Source organism: Chlamydotis macqueenii, chromosome 2 (assembly GCF_036417535.1).
Source record: "Chlamydotis macqueenii isolate bChlMac1 chromosome 2, bChlMac1.mat, whole genome shotgun sequence".
NCBI classification, from domain to species: Eukaryota; Metazoa; Chordata; class Aves; order Otidiformes; family Otididae; genus Chlamydotis; species Chlamydotis macqueenii.
In genome coordinates this window covers 6548875-6566266 of record NC_141557.1, presented here as the reverse complement: position 1 = coordinate 6566266, position 17392 = coordinate 6548875, and the positions used below count along the sequence as shown (strand labels likewise).

General features: G+C 45.6%; 1 protein-coding gene across 4 annotated transcripts in view; it reads left to right on the top strand.

Moving 5' to 3' along the window:
• PRKAG2 (protein kinase AMP-activated non-catalytic subunit gamma 2) overlaps positions 1-17392 on the top strand; it is a 221023-nt gene that overhangs the window by 130047 nt on the left and 73584 nt on the right. The window lies entirely within an intron of this gene.

Genomic DNA, 17392 nt, shown 5'->3' with positions numbered 1-17392 from the left:
CGTGAATTTATATCCTACATTCCATTTTACACATTGTCTGCAAGTTGGCCTCTCATGAAGCCAAATATTTGAGCAGGACTCATCTCCATGGTGCCGGAGGGGTCCGATGAGCAACCCAAGTGCAAACGGGGGCAGCTGAGTCAATGGCAGAGGTTGACCCCAGCAGCTTGCCAGGACAGGGCGGCTTTGCATTCCAGCTCGGCGCGGTGGGAACTCAGCCAGCCCTGGCTGCCCAGGAAAAGTCATGAATTAATGCGTGTCTCTGCCGAGGAACAGGGATTGACGGCATTGCTGGAGCCTCTCGGAAAAGGATGGTTATGGACTAGTTTGTGCCTCTGCCCCCTATTTGGAGAGCAAGTTTTAACCGTAAAAATATAAATCCCAGTTTAATAAGCCGAGATGTGTAGGTTTTTATTTTGGTGTACATCTTATTGCAGATAATGCTCTACATATTTGATGTAAATTATACGATGGGTCTGACTCTAAAAGTGAGTGTGTAGCTCAAGGGATAAATTGCATCGGTGTTCTCAGGGGAATAAGGGATGCTGCTCTGATTACGTCTAATGGAAGCTAATTTCTGCAGAGCCCCACATACTCTACTGCTGATGTCTTGCCTTTGTTGGCATTTGGTTTACGTTATTAATTAGCCATACTGCTGCTTCCAAGCACTTGAGACCCCTTTGAAGTTGCAGTTTGCTCAACTGATACGCAGTGTGCTACAGGTACAAACACCCTTATTGCATTAAACTGACACTTTAAGTGGTTCAGTGGCTGGAGGACTTACCTAGGAAGAACTTCTCAGTGCTGAATCGTGAATCCACGTTGCTTTAGCAGGGCCTCCACCACCAAATGCGGCTTTGGTTTTAAAAATGCCCATTGTTCTAAGCAATATATTATCACTTTTAAGAGATAAAACATGTATTGCCACATGTTTTAAGGCATTTTTATTGGCAAATAACTTTCCACAGAACAAGGAAACTGCAGCCTGGAAGGGATCTATGTAGTGCTAATAATCTGCTGCAGAAAAGCTCTATTGTGAGGTTTCTGGTTATTTTTTTTCTGGTCCGTGGTACTGCTGCAGAGCTGGATGGACATATTTGTATTTGATGCCAATTCTCCTGGGATCTGCACAAATCTGAATCTGTGCTTTGAGCCATCTGACCTTCCCGTGCTGTGCCAAGCACCAGCTGACGTGTAGGTGATGGTACCAGTTGCAAGGAGGGCGATGGTGAGAGCAGGCTGTGCTCCTGCATCCTCTTCCCCAGCAAAGCCTGGGAGCAGGAGCACCATGAGTGCTGGGATGCTCCCGGCGGAGGAGGGCAAGGTGGAGGTTTGTTAGCAGAGTCCAGTAATCCCCATGGGGATATAGGAGGACATAGCAACGTCAGCATTTTCAGCACAGATCAGCCCTGTAATCTTCAGGAGGGAATGAAGTCCCCCCAGGGACGGCACCTGGCTCCCAGCAAGGTCCCTGTCTCTGCTAGTGATGTCGCCAAAGACATTTGTTTTCTGCCAGTGCCATTGCATTATTGTTTGCGCACTGAGTCCTGAATTTGGGTCCTGTTCATTGGGTGCTGGAGGGGGGATGGGGAGGAGAAGAACCGGGCAGAGCGCTGCTCTGGAGAGAATGCAAACAGTAAAGAAAAGCCTGCAAGCAGCAGGAAAGGGTGCCCTTGCCCTTGCCCTCCTCAGCATCGTTGCTCAGTAGAGAGGAAGGAAAGCCTTCTGGGGAGCCAGGGAAAGCCCTTGGCTAAAGGTTTTAGATCTGCCTGAGAGATCTCTGGGAGAGCCCGGAGCGGAGGAAAGAAGGGATGAAGTGGCCATGGATGGCTGTGAACACTGCACCCTTCCCTTCATACATATCACTGGCAGATAGTTTCCTTGTGTTCAGCCCACATTTCTCCTGCCTCGGTTTAATTTAATTTAGGGAAATCCCCTGTGTCAGTCAAACCAAATGGCTCCGAGCGCGAGAGAGGAAAGCTGACAGGTCCTTAGGGAAGGGGAGGGGGAGAGGAAGGAGATCGAGGGAAAGGACTGAGCCAGTTCTCTTTGATCACGTTGTGGCAGGTGACTGGGAATCACAGGGTCCCCGGTTGCGTGTCCCCTCACGTCCACATGTCTGTCACACTCTGACACTGGATCTGCAGCAACTGTTTGGCCGGCTGCTGGCACGTATTTATCATTGGTGGTGTTAAAAACAGAGCCAGAGCAAAATGTCATTAAAACTTCATCTCTAGACATCAAGAGGAGAAAAATGGAAAAGGATTTATCAATGTGAATGAAAACAGTATGATATATGTATTTTTAAGCACAGGTTTGGAATATTTTCTTTTTGATTTTGATTGATTTCAGGTGACAGATCAAAGGAATGAAACAAAATATAGTTAGTAATGTGCTCTATTGTTCTTGCATGGATTTATTTCTATGCATTCCTTGCATGCTGCCGTAGTACATAGCTGTACAGTTGCCGGGAGCACCTTCACCACTGGTAGGACACAGGGCATGGGGAAGCAAGGTCATCGATTAGCACCGTCATGTCTCAGCAATGACAAAGTTACATAATTATGTCTGTCAGGGATCCTTTTTCTAACTGCGCACTGCTGAGGGACTAGCACAGATTGTGCCTTGTTTACCTTGGCCATGTTAGCGGCTAAGCCCGCTCTGGTTGATATCCTTTTTGTTTCTGTAGGACTCACCTCCTTCTGCGGCCAGCTGTGCCCAAGCCCCCTGTCCAGGTCTGATTATTTTCCTTCACACTAAATAGTTTTGATTCGCTGTCAGAGCCCTTTAATTTCATCGTGGCTTTATTTGTAGAGATGAAGCAATGCGCTCAAAGCGCAGAGTAACACAAATAAACATAATTTTGGTGAAATTGTCCCTCAGCTCCTGAACTCTCAACCCTCCTGTTCTGCCAAGCGACTCGGCAGCGGCAGTACTGGCACACTCAGCTCTCGTCTCTTCTTGGTTTAAACCTGCTACCACTTTTGCTGCTCCCACACTTGAGTGGAAGTCAGTGCCTTCTCCAAAAACTGCCTTTGCTAGTCTTAACCCTGTGAAGTTTGAAGTCTGTGCTAGGAAAGTGCTTTCACCCAGACTCCAGGGCTTTGTGGGGTGGCAGAACATGGCACAGTCTGTGCTTTGGAGCAGGGCCGAGCGCTCCTTTTGCGTCATCGGGACGGACAGGGCTAAGGCCAGCCCTGTCAGAGATCCCACACGTGGCCTCACACAGTGTGAATACCTTGGCCATCAGCTCTGCAAGGCTAGTGGCCAGCCACGTGATGGTCCGGAGGTCTCAGCTGGCCAGGGCTGGTGTTCAGCTTGTACTGACTGCAGTCCAACACCGATACAGCTGAGTTGTTCCAAGCTGAATCCCATTCAAGTTTAACAGAACTTCAGGGTGATGCTTCATGTTCAGTTCTGCATCAAGAAAAAAAATGTCTGCTACGTACCAGCTATCTTCCACAAAACAATGACTGAATTGCTTTTATAGTAGTGAAACTCTGGCAGCTTATATCTGTTTGATGAATGCAATAGTTAAAAAAAAAATTTGAAAAGAAAAAGCTTCTTGGGGTCACAGCTTTACAGTGTGATGGAACGAGCAGTGCAAATGAACTGCTGAAGCTCCCTGCTGTGACAAGAGCCTGAAAGGATAAATCTTAGGGAAACATTTGGAGAGCCATCAGTGTTGTTCGGTAATAAACTGTCCTCTCTTGAAAGGAGAATATTGCAGAACTTCCTGATGTTCTTTGAAGTCAATCTGTAAGCTCTTATGTGGTAGGAGTTAAGGATCGTATGTTCATGCTGTCTCTGCAGTGTCATCTTCTATTTTTCTGGAGGTGTCAGGAACATAATCAGCTGTCAGAAAAAAAAAAAAAAAAAAGAGGCTCAGGAAAGCAAAGGATGTGTTTTTTCTTGGCTAGCAGAGTCTCCTTATCTTATGTCCTCTGAATCTGGACTGGAAGGACTAAACACCAGTCCTCTTTCTCAGCTGGCTCAGCTAATGAGCTATCAGCCATGAACCCTTATCTAGATGGCTCTTCAAAGCCAACTGGTCTTTCACCATCTGACTGGTTCTTTCGTCTTGAGCCGCAACAGGCGACTCCCAGCATCACATACAGTTTCACACACGTCCAGTAAACTGGGGTAATATTTAGCAATTTACTCCTTTCAGAAGTGCCCCAAAACCTGTCATGCTCTGTTTGTGGAGGCAGATTCCATCTCAATGGCTTTCTGAGTGGGAGTCCTGAGTATCTAGGGGATATGCAGGGATTGGGGTAGTGATGCTCGTGTGGGAGGCTGCCCGTGCTTCGAGGAACAGGTTGCAGCACTGCCTTGCCTTAACAACTGAAAACAGTCAGCTTTGCAGTGCAATAGTTACTGGCTACATGGAGAAAACAGCTCATCATTTATTTTCAGAAATGAGATCAAAATAGTGCAGCTGGGGAGGGAAGTGACTGGCGCAGCAGGTTGGTAATGAGATACAAAGCCTTTCCCTGCTAGGTTAAATCCAGCTTCAGTCAGCAGTGACTGAAATCTTTTATCATTTGACAGTTGTTCACCGTGGCCTTTGCGGTGTTGGCTTTGCTCCGTGACATCTGAGTCAGTACTTGCATAACCAGCACCCTACTCGGCTGCCTGTGCATCGCACGGGGGGCCGGGGCAGGTTAGCAGGGAAGCTCCTGCTCCTCCTGCTGAGAGCACACTTGTCTTGTGAAGAGGCCTCCTGCTCTTCAGAAGGTTTTAGGTGGAACGTACTTTCTTCCTGGTTTGAAGCCCTGAACCCTGTCTGTTTCCAGCTCTGCCGGTGGAGAGGGTGGTGGGGTGGAGGTTGGGTGGATCTACTCCAAGTTGAAGAGCAGCGTTACAGCGGCTCTGCCAGGGCTGTTGCAGCAGCCTCACCAGTTGCTCCATCTGGTCGTGACTGGTGGAGACATCCCTTCCCCAGGAGGTCTGGTCCTGCCCTCAGGATCCCTCCTTGCAGCCTCCTCTGAAGCCCCTTTCCACGTCTGCCTCGTGTGCACAGATTCTTGAGGGGTTAAAGCACAGGTGTCTTCTGGACATTGCCTTTCCTTAGCCATTGTTGAATTACAGGAAACACTAGAGCAGACGGTCAGATCACTGCCCACAGGTTGTTCTCTAACACAGATCTTTTCTAGTAGTGGATGTAGCTTTCTTACTGATCCATCTAGGGAAGAAGACACTGAGATCAGATATTTAAGAGCTGCCCATGCTTTTCTCCTCTGGCACGTTAGCCAGTCGGAGTTGTTTCTGCTTTTTCCCCTTGCAGTATATATAACGTCCATATCATCGGCTTTGTCTGCATATATTCTGTCTGAGCTTTCAGATGGTGCCTTGTCCTCCTCAGAGAGGTAGCAAGCTGGGAGGAAGGGCCTTTGCAAACGTTCCTCTTTGGAGATGCACTGAGCTTTGGCCTGGTGCAGTGGAAGCACCAAGCACTCCGTTCGCCTTATGAGATTTTTACGGCTGCTGGATTTGCCTCGCTTCTGCAGTTTGAAGTGTGCTAGTCCTCTGCGTTTGTCGCGTAGCTGTCCTGTATGTGAACAGACATGGCTCAGCCTTCCTGAGCCTGAGAACTGAAGTCATGGCTGTGAGATCCCTACCCTGCTTTAGAGTATTGAGCTGAGTGTGAAATGAGGAGAGCTGGAGTGTCAGTGTGAACTGGTGTGCACGAAGGGGACCAAAGTCTCTGGGGACTGAGGGAGACACCTGCAAAAGGATGAGAACTGAGGTGATGGGGGGTGAAAGGCAGAATGAAAGGGCAAAGGTAGATCTGCTTGAAGAGATCAGATTTCCCCACTGAGTGAGGGAAATCTCTGGCAGGAAGGTGTCCCCTGCTCCAAAGAGTCTGCTGTTTCGGTACTCACTCTCAACATGCTGAGTCCTTTTGGCTCCTACTGTTTTCATGTGCTTTATAGCAGGATGACAGTTCTGAGGAGTAAAAGAAGCCAGGAATGTGACTGCTGTCATGTGCTGGAGGCATGCTGTAATAGTGACCTGGGATGGGCTGTGGGGTGAAGCTGGGGTTGGATGACAAGGGAGGGGAAGGATTTCCTGGAGAGGAAAATTGCCTGGCCAGCCTTTTGGAAAATGTAAGCTTGCTCTGCTGAAGGGCACTTGTGCTGCTTCCTGCCAGAAGCCTGCAGCACCACGGAGCCGGGTGTTGAGAGGAGGTATCAGCTGCAACCCGCTGTGCAGCCAAGCAGCAGAAGCCACCTCGTGCCATGCTTTGGCGGCTGGTCTTGCAGGTTCTCTGATGAGTAAGAAAGTGGATGAGGAAGGTTTAAATCAGCCTGTAAACAGAAGGTGAAATAACAAAAAAAAAAGGGAAATGTGTGAGGAATTCCTCTAACTTATTCCAATAGCATCACTCTCTAGTGGACCTGAAGTGGAACGTTAGACTTCACATTTTAGCAGAAAGTGTAGAGAGGAGAGGAGATGCTTGGTCTGCAGAAGAAGGAGGCAGATCAAGAGTCAGGAAGGCACATGTGGATGGGAAGGCACGGGCCAAGCTTGTGTCATGTAGTTGACAGAAATATCAGAAATGTTTGTGGTCAATATAAACACTTGGCATAGAGATATGAAATCGGACCAGGTGTTGGTTGATCCAGTGCAATGGACATCATTGAGGTTTAGTCCCCTGCTGTGAGTTTGAATTTTACTCTTGGGCAGATAAGAAGAATAAGATGATGGAGTTTAACGGAACCTCCAAAATGATGGGATCATTAAATATCCCAGGGTAAGTGTTTATTCATTTTGTGTCACTGATATTTATCCAGGTATGTATTTACAGTCCCCTTTAGGCTTTTGTTAACAAAGTAGGGATTCATTTCTGGCTGAACTCTTTCTCTGAATAGGACAGACCTGAGAGCTCATGGCTCTTTTGAGCATGTAGCATGCTGCTAAGCATGTTTGACTTGCACAGTTGTGGCAGCACCAGCATCTAAAACTTTGTAGATACACCTTTTAGCACACCTCAGATAACCTCTTGGGGTACCTCCTGGCTCCATCCTGAAGGTTTGAGGTAGAGGTGTGATATTGCTGCTCTTCAGCCTCATTTCACTGCTGGGTATCATGACAGTACTTGCTTCACTGGTAAGGGTGTGGAGAATCACAGCAAGAAGACAGGGCTTCATTTGATTTTAAGCTTACCCAGCTTCTGTGCTGGGAAAAGTAGATAAGATGGTAACTGATGCCTCATATATGGGAAGCGTGGACTTGCCAGTGGTAGATAAGTACATCCCAGTTCAGGGCATGTTTTAAGTCTTTTGATCTAGTTGTGGTTTTGGTACATGGCTGTGCACCTGCCTGCTCCCCTTTTTCTCCCTTGTGCCCTCAGCCAGATCCTAGATGGACAACTGTGTTCATAGAAATTGTTAGAAGAACTTGGGCTTTCTGTGCCCTGCAAGTGGTAGAAACCAGCAATACCACTGTACAAAGTGATTCTGCTTTCTTCCTGCTGCCCTCATGCTTGTGCCAGGACGCGTGTTTGAACTGCGTCAGGAAACCAGTCCAAATTAGAGCTAACCAGAAGGACAGGTTAGTGGTAATCTACATCACTGTGAGATCTAATTGTGAAAGGCAGAAGAAAGCCAGTGTTGTGTGGATCATTTCATGGGAAGGAGAGGGTTAATCTCTGAGCAAGCTAGTGTCTGGAGAAAGCAGCCATTTACTGCACTAACGTTCAGCTAAAAGCTGATCCAGCACCAGTGCGGGCAATGGAAATTATACCAGCAAGTGGCATAAGGAGCAGGAGCAGGCCCACAACAATTTATTTCCAATCAAAGAAGAGCCATGAAGTCATCAGTTATTTTTTCAGAAGGCTCTGGTAGGTGTGCTACAGAGCACTGTGCCATCTCTGCTGTGCCATATGGGCACAAAAAGATTAATTCCCAGGTTAGCAAGATCGGAACGATGATGAGACAGAAGTCTGAGTCAGACACAGCGGGGAGAGGCGAATGCCACGGGCTGAAGCAGTGCTCAGACTCCTGTTGAATTTTGAAAAGAGCTAGAATGAGGGAGATTTTTTGTTCTTTTAATAAGAGAAGAAGAGAGGGTTTGAAAAGCATGAATTTCAGAAGCCAAGAAATTGCAAATTACAGCTTCTTTCTCTAGCTACAGCTTTCCTGAGGATTTGGAGTACTTTGCAAATACTTAATTACTTTCAGCTCAGTGCCCTTGTAAGCATTGCAGAAAATAAACAAAAGTAAACTGTGCTGTGAGACTTGCAATCCAGCTGTAACTCCGACGCCTTTGCTAGCACCTCCAGAGCTATTTTCTTCATTTTAAGAGTAGGAAACTGAGGCCAATATAAAATGATAAATTAAATAGAGAGCAGGGCTCGGGACCCGAGTCCTGAAGGCTTTGCTCTGCCAGTCTTGCAACCTTTTACCTTGCTATTCCCAACCTCAGGAAGTGGCAGGGTCCAAACGCTTGCCTCCCGCTGCGCGGCGGTGGCTGTGCGCAGCATTCCGGTATGAATTCCTCCGGCGCCAGCCCTGGAGCTCTCATGCGTACGCTGTAAATGGATATCCTAGTCGTCCTCATGGGCATTAATATTCTGTCCCTGGGTTGCGCAGAGAGTAGATGTGCTATGCAGATGAAATCACCCGCAGTGATTCCAGTGGGGTTCTGCAGGCTTGGATTTAGACTGTGCTTTTCATTAACTTGGGCCTCTAATGACATATTTGTAAAATGTTTGGGATTTTTTTTTTCTGTTTCCATGGGGTGTTCCTCTGCTTTGGTGTGTTACAGAAACAAGGTACGTGGTTGAGGCACTGATTTAGAGCAAGCAAGCTAAGAAAACCTTTGCCTCAATTCCTTTGTTTAAGTTTAGGTTGGAGGAGCATATCATAAATCATAGGAGAAGCAACAACTTACCCGGTTCTGCAACCCCCCCAAGCAGCTGCTTTTGAAAAGCTGACATTTAGTGCAGTGATTAAGTATGAAATCCCAAAGTGTGAAGATTAAGCATCAGAACAAGTAATTACTTTCAAACTTCTCTTTATATGTTGTGCATACAACATTCCCCCTCCTACCTTTCCCCCGTTAGTTTTCCTCCTCTTTCCCTTTGCCTGTCAAAATGTCACCCTTCAGGTCAGGGCCTGCGTTATCTTTTCTGTTTGTGGAGCGTGCTGCGCACAGCGGGTCCTACCGGAAGCAAAACGTGAACGATGATGACGGGAACTGCGTTTTGGAAGCCTGGCTGTGCAAAACAGGCTGTAGAGAGGGTGCTGGGGCAGAAAGCAGATATAGCAACCTCTAGCAGAGGACAGGGTGATGGAGAGACAGAGCTGACCACTGATGTGTCACGAAAGACAGGCAGCTTGCAGCTTTCTGCCGTGGTAGGGGAGAATTTCGCACAACTTGACCCAAAACAGCGAAGAAAGCCCAGACAGGACAACTGAGGTTAATGTGGAAAGAGCTGTTAAACGTTAGCTTTAGCAGCCAGACGTCTTTGCTAAAATAGAAAACAAAAGTTATTTCATTAAAGCCTCTGAACACGAAGTACTCTGTGAAAGTTGAAATGCCAGGTGCTGTATTAAGTAAATACAGGAGTCCTGCTGTAGGCATTGTTTCTCCCGGCAGCCGGCTCTAACCAGCACGTAGTGCCGGTGAGCATGTGAATCTCTGCCATGTGATGCAGTGCCGTGCCTGGCCAACGTGCTGATACGGGGCTGGGAAGTCAGAGGAGACTTTTCGCTCGGCAGTTATCGGTGCGGCGATAAGGGCCAGCTGCTGCACGTGGCTGATTTGCATGGCTTGGCTTACGCTCATTAGTCATCTGGTTTGGATCAGGAAAAGAAACCCGGGCTTTGCACGGGTGTCAGGTGTCTTTCCAGTGCCGTTTGAATGAAGAGGAGTGATTGATTTTCATTTTAGGGACTTTTTACATTGGTGTCATAGTAGTGCACAGTTCGCTGCTGTTGCAACCCAGCAGTTACCCCCAGGCAGCGTTGACGGAATGTCATATCCCACGATCGGCTCTCCTGGCTTTGTGTACGGCAGGAGCCGTCTGGAAGGTGGCGTTCTTAAAGTCCTCTTGCTCTGCTGTCAGTAGCAGGATGGGAAAGTTAGCCAGGTGGTTCAGAAAGTGGAAAGCTGGTATTCACAAGCTTCTTGACGCTGTGCTCTGTGGGTGATGGGTGCCCAGGAGGATAAAGCGTTCTCCTAGAGATGCATACCCAAACCTTCTCCTTCTGCTTCTCCTGGTTCTACAGGATGTTTCCCCATCACACAGTTACTTTCTGAGGCTCATTGTTAATACTTTGCTCCTTTCATTGGCACTTGTGCCTGAGTTTCTGACAGTGCGTGCTGGCCGCAGCCATATGGTGTCTGATGAAGTCTTGGTGCTGAGGCTTCCAGTATAATTACTGTGCTGAGCTAATTGCTTATGCCTGGCTCAGGCACTTATTCAGTAGCTACCTCAACCATCACTGGGAGCTCTTCATTTCTCACCTGTCAGGCCATCAAACAGCAGTGGAATGTGCATTTGACTGTCACAAAAAACCGAAACCAGAAAAAGCCATTCTGTGCCATCAAGCTCCTGGCTGATCTCTGTTTCTTTGCCATGAATTATTTGCCCATGGTATTCTCTCCAGTGTTTGCAAGACAAAGGAGAAGAGGTGGCAGAAAATTGCAAGTTAGAAGCCAGACTGGAACCTTCTTGCCAATGAGAACTAGAAAAATCCCATTGGGAGGGATGCTCTATGCCAGGATTTATGGTCTGTGCTTGCTGTGTTTGGCTCTCGTGTATTTGTTGCTTTAAAAGCGACACATTCATAATTGTATACATCTCTGGATCCTATATACTACTTCCTGCAGCTTGCCTGTAGCCCTAAGAGCCCAAGTTCAAAGCCTTTGACAGCCACCTCTCTCCTGACAATCAAGCTCGTGGTCAACTTGCATACTCTGATAGAAATTTGTTTGCTGAACAAAGGAAAAATGCAAGTCTGTTGAAAACAGGCAATGTAAAACCGAAAGTTTTTAAGCTCATGTCGTGGTGAATAACTATTAAGAACTAAGTGTGAAAGTGTGGGCTTGCTGTGGAGGTTTCAATCTCAAAAACGTGCTAAGCTAAATAGAACACTGGCCCAGGTTGCCCAGAGGGGTGGTTGATGCCCCATCCCTGGAAACGTTCAAGGCCGGATTGGACGGGGCTCTGAGCATCCTGATCTGGTTGGAGATGTCCCTGCTTCTGGCAGGGGGGTTGGACTAGATGACCCTTAAAGGTCCCTTCCAACTCTAATGATTCTATGATTCTATGATTTTAATGACTTAAAGAGTGTACTTTTCATTTAAAAAAAATCTGAAAGACATTTTTGGAAACAAGTAAGCTTCCCATCGAATGGTGTATCAGGTACATGAAAAGCCATGGAGCTGTTTCAGTAAGATTGAAACAAGTGTGCCTACTAATGCAGCACGGACAGATGCTGCTCAGCTGGAGCCAGGGAGCTCAGACGAAGGACTGCAAGGCCTGGCCGTTATACGAGTGGTGCGCTGCTGATCACACGTACAGGCTGCGTGGTTGGCAGTGGAAGCTGTCGTTCTTGCATGGTGGGAGGCATTCAAAATTGGGGTGTAAGTGAAAATGCTAGATACAGCAGGAAATTTCCTGGGCAGTATCTATGATATTTTTTGGTACAGTAACTCTTAAGATTACTTTACAGGCTTAATTTTATCTATTTATTTTTAACTAACAGGTATTTTACAACATTTAGTGTCAATATCACTGGTACTGTTTGAATAGAAACAGCCAAAAGCCATTTCCCTGCTTATGGGTTCATAGTTTTACTGCCATTAAGTGGCATTAAACTTCATTTCACATAATTTGCATCAATTTGCTTATGTGTCAAAATTAACATAGCATTGTGTCTCAATCAGCTTAATGAGCAGCCAGCTCGGCTCAGGTTCACTTGTGCTGCTAACTGCTTAAAATTCAGCAGCCGCAGCCGGCCGCCTTCTCCGTTTCACTGCCAGCTGAGGAATGGAAATGAAAGGACAGTGTTGTCCTGGGAAGGAATCAGACGAAAAGTGTCACATGGAGCCACTGCAAATGGAAATTCCTTTGGTTTTTGTTTCTGAGAAGTTTCGGTCTACGTGGTAAACGAATATATGCCATTATGTAAACTTGGAAAGTTATTTTAGCAGCAGTTTTTTATGTGAGCAATAGCATTATCTGCTTGATCAGGTACAGGACGAGAGAATACTGAAGTGTAATTCCTAGGAAGAGGGAAACTACAAAAGTGATGTAGTTTTCATGGCCAGTAACTCTCACCAGTTTTAGCAACGTCATCTTAAGCGCACAAATACAAAGTAAAGTTTGAGGGCAGGCTGCTGGCTGTATCCCTCGGGCCCTCAACAGCGGGGTGTGACTATTGCAAAGCACTCACAGCCACCTTTTCGTACCCGAGCGTCAGCACATCCCCGAAGTCCCTAGCAGCAGCATCTGTGAGCAGGTGGCTCCAAAGGTTCATGGAGGCAGGGGCTGGTTTTCTTTCTGGAAAAGGGTTGGTATCAGAGGCAGGCTTTGGCAGGAATCACTGGGCTGTGAGCATCCTTCCTCCCAGAAACCACCAGATACATCCTGCCAGGTCAGGTGTGAAATGTAGGTGACAGAACTAATTCTGGGTGTCACCCGGGGACTGTAGGAAATTTAGGACGGCAGCCACCCTTCTGCGTGAATGACAGCGTAGTGCTTTGTCCTTTCCTGTTGTGTGTCAGAAGAGGGCTGGTCTGGATCAGAATGCCTACGTAGGCGGGTGGAGAACTGAATGCTGTGCAAAATAAGGGCTTTATTTCAAAGAAATAGTTGCAAATACCTAGAGAAACGAGTGAAGGGTAGCAACGTTATATTTTTTTATGTTTGTGACCAACTAAATACCAGCTAGTGTTGGGTGCTAACTGGGGCTGAAGGCGTGGGCTGGGCTGGGGCTCTGGCATCCAGCTCGTGATGTGCGGCTAGATCCTGGCTGAAGCTGCTCAGATACAGGCACAGAACTGAACGCGGGGCCATCACTGCATGCCGTCGGAGGCAACGCTGGCACAGGGAGAAGGCAACTGGAGATGGCCCCATTTTGCTCAAAAATCAGACTGGTGCTATTTAGTTCTGTTAGGGTCTCACATACATATTCTGAGTAAAGAAATTCTATAATACAGAAGTTGTTTCTTTACATTAATGCAATTTTGCCCACATATTCATATACTCTTATGAATTTTCTTATTCATATGCATATTCAATTATGCAAATATTAGGACTTAAGATTCATCAACACCACAAAGTTATCCTCTTTTTTTTTTTTTGCTCTTGTTTTCTCCTCAGAAAGGAAATGTCAGGATGAATCAGAACAAAGCAAAACTCTTGAATTGTTTTAAAACTGGACGGGGATGATCAATAGAAAACATAGGACAAACCCTTGTGTTAACCAGTGACGTAGTAACTGATCAGCTAGATTTTTTCTCTCTCTTATTTTTTTTTAAATCTAAAATTCTTGGTTTATGTCCTGGAAAAAGGAAGAGCTGTTTAGTTTCTTAACATGAAAATATCACATTTCATTATGCATTTCACTGTCTCATGAAAGAAACGTTAGTATAAGAGAGGATTACTGGCCATATCAGTTCATCTCGTTACCAGAACCAGTAGAGTTTGCAGCCCATCTCAAAGATTGTTTCTTCTCCAAAATCCTACGTACGTATTGATTTTTTTCAGCTTCATTATAGAAGACTAGAAGAAGACTCTAGAATTGCTCGCTAGTTTTCACAGCTTAATTGTTTTATGCGTATTTTCTCCAACATGAACTGTTTTCAGCGATGGGATATGCCTGTATCTTGTCTCTTCGATGGACTTCTTTTGCAGGAGAACAGGGCAGCTACTGCACGTACATATAATTACATTTACACCAACGCTGCCTGTTTAGATGGCAGTCCAATGGGATTAAAGTTAATACAAAGTTCTGTTACTCCTGAACTGATTTTGGTCTGGGGCTATATTACAGATTTTCATTCTTTTATGTGGCAGGCTTTTATAAAATCCTTTTTAGGATTTAAGGTGCTGACCTGTATCACAGCAGCCAAAAGTCATTTTTTTAAATAATCATAAAAATATTTAACATTTCCTACGGAATTATTTCTTCAATCTCAGTATTGTACAAATGGAAACAACATAGATACCACAATAATGCTATGAGGTAGGCTTTTAAATACCAAAAAATAAAAGCTTAATTACATAATTTAATCAAATTCCCTGCAAAGTAGTTACAATTTGCCCCGCACCTCTGTGTGGAAACTGAGTCACAGAAAAATTGACTCTCCAGTGTATTAGGGTGTACCTCATGGTGAGTACCTTATGGTTTAAGTGCCTAGTTGAAACAGACAGTTCTAAGGCTCAGAGTGCTCCCAGTAAAGTTGCTGGAATCACAGATGCTCTTTCTCCATAACAATTCACGCCAAGTGTCCAAGGCTGGCATCCAAAAGGAGACCGACCACCAGTGAATGTTCTTATAAAATGGAAACCATGCTGTCTGTCCTGGCTGTGCTGTTACACATCTATAACGAGGTGGCAATAGTTTTCATAGGATGTAAGAGATGTTACTTCCTTGGTCTCCTTTGATCCACACCTTCCTGTGTCCTACAACTGTCCTCTACACTTGGCAGGCCAGCCTTGTCAGGACAGTGAATATGTGGTTTCCTTACATCTGGTAATAGCTCTTTTGGCAGAGCATGTTGATACTGGAAATGGTTTTTGTAGACTTGCTGAATACATTAGTGCACAACACACACATCCCAGCAGCAAGACTTGAAGATCTAATGGTGCTTTTCTCCCTTTTAGTGGCTTTACATTTGCATCAATTACAGCCACCATCCACCTCAAACCCCAGTCTGAGTGCTCAGGAAACATTTGTACATCCATAAACACAGAGGATAAGAGCATCTTCCCTGGAACTGTTTATCTGAATTTATCTGTAAGTAAAAACTGAACAGGCAAGTGAGGCATCCTTCTAATCCTTCAGGATGTGGAACACTCTCCGGTACCACTGAAATCAGCAGAAGTTGAGGACATTGAGATACCAGGGTTATTCTTCTTGCCTCACCCCGTGGCATGTCACATTAGCCAACATTTATATCTGCCTGCAGCACCCAGCCTCCACTGCGGCTGTGGTTACTGCTGCTTGACTGGCAGAGCTGCTCTGCTCTTTCTGAAAGGAAACAGAAGTCCTTGGAGCACAGCTGCAATTTGGGAAAAGGACTGAAGAGAGGGACTGGGTAGGGGGTCACTTTGATGCCAGCAAAGCTACAATTTTTAAGTGAAAGTTAGGATTTTCTTTGAAAAAAAGAAATAAATTACACTGCACCACTAAACCCACAACCAATAAAACACATTAGAACCTAATTATTTTGGAGGTTTCTTGATGAGTGATTCTATTCTCTTAAAGTCAAGTCTCTTCACATGTAAAAGCCATCAAGAAAGGTTGTTTTCAATGAAGAACCATAGAATAGTTTGGTTTGCTTTCTTATAATCCTCCTTTAGGTACTGGAAGGCCGCTCTAAGGTCTCCCTGGAGCTTTCTCTTCTCCAGGCTGAGCAACCCCAGTTCTCTCAGCCTGTCCACACAGGAGAGATGCTCCAGCCCTCTGATGATCTTTGTGGCCTCTGGACTCCCTCCAACAGGTCCACATCCTTCTTATGTTGGGGGCTCCAGAGCTGGATGCAGTACTGCAGGTGGGGTCTCACCAGAGCGGAGTAGAGGGGCAGAATCCCCTCCCTCGACCTGCTGGCCACGCTTCTTTTGATGCAGCCCAGGATGCGGCTGGCTTTCTGGGCTGCACATGCACATTGCCGGCTCACATTGAGCTTCTCGTCCACCACTACCCACAAGTCCTTCTCAGGGCTGCTTGCAATCCAAGAATGATAGCTATTAGAACAGTTACTTAAATTCCTCATTAATTGCTTTAGTCATAAGATATGATAACTCTTCCCCAGACATGTCAGGAGTAATAGTTTCTTCAAGTAGTAGACCCCGCCCTGAGTTGTTGGATTTCTAGTCTTGAGTTTAGCATCTTAGTTATTACCGAGTTTTATTCTTAATTTCCATCAATACGATTTTTTCTTTGAAAATGCTGTCTGTGAGGTAAAAGTGACATTGAGAGGTACTGAGTGTAAAGTGAGTTGCACTAATGCACTTTACCCTGGGTGGAAAGGAAGGACCAGTGGAGACTGCATGTAGACCAGTGCAAAGCTTTTGAATGGGAAAAAAAATCTCTGGTGCAAAAATCTCTGGTGGAGCCTTGAAAGCTCACACCAAGAAGATGAGCTAGACTTATCATGAAGATGCATTATCGTGTTCTCAAACACTTGTTTGAATGGCTTGGGATTTTGTGCTTACGAAATGCTGTCTGCTCTGTTTTGATGGACTTGAGTTCCCTCTGGATCATCTACACAAATCTGTGGAAGTACAAGGAGTGAAGCAAATTCAGAGATCATATAGGCCGCTTAAAAAAAAGGTGGCTCTGTTCAGCCTCACAGTTTTTATGCAGTTAAGTCTGTCCTGATTTAAGCTGGCATAAGAGAATCATCCTTTGTTTGCTGACGTACATACAGATGCAGCAAGAAACACAGATGTTGTCACTTGAATTTTCTAACTGGATGTGGATGTCTTCTGGTTCTTTTCTGGATAATAAATATAGCTTAAATGATCTGTTTGATCACAATTCAGAACTGCCCTAAGAACGTAACCTAAAATACAGCTGGGGTAGATAGATGTGTCAAATAAAAACAGGATGCTCACAAGAGACATGATCTGCTGCTGATACTGATTTTCAGCAACGGATATGAATAAACATTCTCCTCAAAGGCTGCTGAAAACAACTCTAGTTTGTATAAAGGCATTGCCAAGAGTCTTATAGAAAGCAGATGAAGCTCATGGGAAATATGCCCTGTTTCTTTTCGCCTCTGCTCCTAATTTTATTCTAACTGTTGGTTGAGATACTGTTAAAATAATGAAAAAGAAAAAAAGGCAACCGCTAAAGCTCTTGAGCCGTTTGCCATGAGATAGAGCTAATCCTGAGACTCACAGGAGTTTTAAAATTATAGCAATAAAGTAATACCAGTGCTGAGGATCATTTTAGAAATAAGCAATCAGACAGGAGGTTAATAAAACACGAACCTCCAGCGCTCTCCTCTTGCCACTATGCCTCCTGTGAACGGATCAGACAGCTCAACCAGGTGAATGACTGAAAGAGTTTTAATGGCGAGGCGGAGCAATTCTCTTTCGTAAACAAGGAGGTGAGACACGTACTTTTAGTCTGGGGGAAGTGATGAAAAAATAGAAGTTCGCTGTAAAGCTGAGATTTCTGTCTGCTTTTCTTCTGAACTGACC